The 2,662-nt window shown below is 35.0% G+C and overlaps 1 pseudogene; it reads right to left on the reverse strand.

The window, feature by feature from the left end:
• Window positions 1-529: 529 nt before the first annotated feature.
• Window positions 530-1,270, reverse strand: LOC116418653 (annotated as a pseudogene).
• Between the last annotated feature and the right edge of the window lie 1,392 nt (window positions 1,271-2,662).

A 2,662-nucleotide genomic window follows, 5' to 3' on the forward strand; every position in this document is an offset into this window, starting at 1 on the left:
TCAAGTCAAATGGACATGAATCAAAATAAAATTATGCCAAATAAAATACATAAAAATTTACTGATGTAAAAGTATTACGAGATTCAGTCATACACTCCAGTTCACCTGGGAAAACTTGAATTAACTGTCAAAATAACTCACTGAATTGAATCTTAAGTTCAAAAGTCCTCATTGTAGGAGTGATCATTTCCATTCATCTGCTTCATCATGGTCTTCACATAAAGACGTTAAAATTACTCTACCAGCAGTATAAGACTTCTTTATTAATACTAGCCTATATCTATTAACAACTTGTAACAACCTCCTAAAATTTCACAGGTGACACAATGTCTTTACTCAAAGTAAAGCATCTCTCAGGTCTAACTTTTATTTACTGGGAATAAGGTATGTTTCCAGGCTGATACGGAAAATATCTTGACAATCCATCTATCTTTATATTCAACTCCATTCAACATTTAGCTACAACCAGATATTACTTTACATTTTCTTTCAGGAAGTTTGAAAAGTATTTATCTTTCTTGATACTTACGTCTCTTTCTGCTTTCTCATTTCCCTGTTGTTGCAGCCTTTCTTTAGAATGATTGCATTTGTTGATTAACGCCTGATTTTTCTCTTCTAACTTTTCTTTCTCAGCTTGAAGTTTTTTCACAGCAGCAAGAGATTGGTCCTGGATATTAATTATTGTCTTTTCTTGGTTGTCAGCTTTGTTGTAAGCATCATCCAGTTGATGGGAAAGCAACATATTTTCACTCTGCATTTGAGAGGCCTCACCTCTAATGGTTCCTGCTTTCCAATGAATTCCTTCAGTTACATTGTTTATTTTGATACATTTGTTGAATTTCCTGGATTTGACACTGTGTTTGGCATAGGTCTCTTCCCACGCATTCTGAAACAAACCTCTTTTCTGCTTTTCTGTAAGAGCATCTCTTGTGTGTTGGAACTTAAGGCTTAGGCTTTCCAAGTTACTTTGAGTTCTAGACAGTTGCTGAGAACGAAGGACATTGTTTGCTTTTAGGTCCGACATATCAAAATTCATTTTCTCCTGTAAATGAAACCATTCATCTCTTGCTCCCTGGACAAGATGTTCCACGTCTCTTTTTGATGTCTCGCTTTGTTCACAATCACGTCTAGCAGCAGCCAGTCTGCAACGGTATGATTCGACTTCTGTCTCCAGGCTTTCCTTCTTTTGTTTTTCACTCTCCAGTTGAGAATGGAGCATGGTATTCTCAGCTGTCAGGACACCAAGTTGTGCAGTATACTCGGATATCATTGCTGTTAATACTTCCCCATTCCGTTTTATCGTCTTTTGCAGGTCACCGATGTCCTCGAAATATGTCTTTTTGTTTTCCCTGGTTCTGTTTTTCTATTGTGTCTATTTCCAATCTGAGGGTGGCAATTTCGTCCTGCAACATGTGATTTTCATGCAACAGATCTTGTACTTTGTCATGGCTGTGAGAAATCTAAATGAAACAAAGGAAGCACTCACTAGCTAGCACTCAGTAAAAGGACATGTCTTGGTTTCCTCTGAAATTAAATCATACCCTATACATTCACACAATGAAAGGGTTGCCATCAGTTGATATGCAATGGAATAAAAAGTTGTATCAAAACCTGAAACCTTATTAAACATAAACTCGTCAATGTTCAAAAGTTTATTGAAGACCACAGATTCATGAAAGGAAAAACTAAACCTCTAGAGAACGTTTAAGAATCTCACAATAAGAAAAGATTTTCCCTAAATTACAAAAAATTAAAAGGTATAACATAAAATATTAATAAATTTGAATCCATTAAAAAATTGGGTTTACGCTCTGCTATCTAACCTGTGCACCACCCCATCGCAAGAGCCTTAGCTCTGGGTATTTTGGATAGATGACATTTCCCAAAGTTCTTCAAGTTCATTTTCCTGAGAATATTCTATAGATATTCTATTTTTCTAACATTTAATATTCTATAGGTATTCTACTTTTCTATCATTTTTATAATGTTATAATAGTTACATTTATTGATACATGATCCATCAAGTCATTGTACTAAGCACTTCTATATACTCAATAAACTCATTTACCACAACTCTAAAAAGGAGAGGTTACAAATAGAAGCAAGCGGCAAGATTTTCCCCAGGTCTTCTGATTCTACTTCTAGTGCTCCTCCCCCAAATCACAGATCCTTCTGTGGTATAAATATGTAAATACAAAAGAAGCTTATTTCTCCAAGACGCCAAAGGTAAATAAGATGAAATGTACAGAGCTCTTCTTAGAAAATCATGAGATTACTTGCTGTTGCAATAACTTTTGTTTCCTTCACAATGTTGGAAACAGTATTAAATGTGAAATAGGAGAAAACACTAAACTATCTCACTAGGAACAAAAGTAAGTATACATTATGGTATCGTATTGTTTCGAAAAGCTTTTTGTACTGAAATAAGATACCACTTGGAGAAAACTGTTACTCTCAAAAGTAAGGAGAATCACATTCAAAATATGGTCTCCGAATTGACTGTACTTTTTTGCAAATAATTAACTTCTCCAATAACAATTCATGGGGATGAAATCACTTCCAAAAATTAGAACACCTATTGTTAGTAGCAAGGGTTTGGAGATAATGGGGAGATCCTCGATTCCTATGGAAAATATTAAAAGCCTCTGCTTAGGATGAGGCC

This window comes from Piliocolobus tephrosceles, unplaced genomic scaffold (genome assembly GCF_002776525.5).
Source record: "Piliocolobus tephrosceles isolate RC106 unplaced genomic scaffold, ASM277652v3 unscaffolded_30622, whole genome shotgun sequence".
Classification (NCBI taxonomy): Eukaryota; Metazoa; Chordata; class Mammalia; order Primates; family Cercopithecidae; genus Piliocolobus; species Piliocolobus tephrosceles.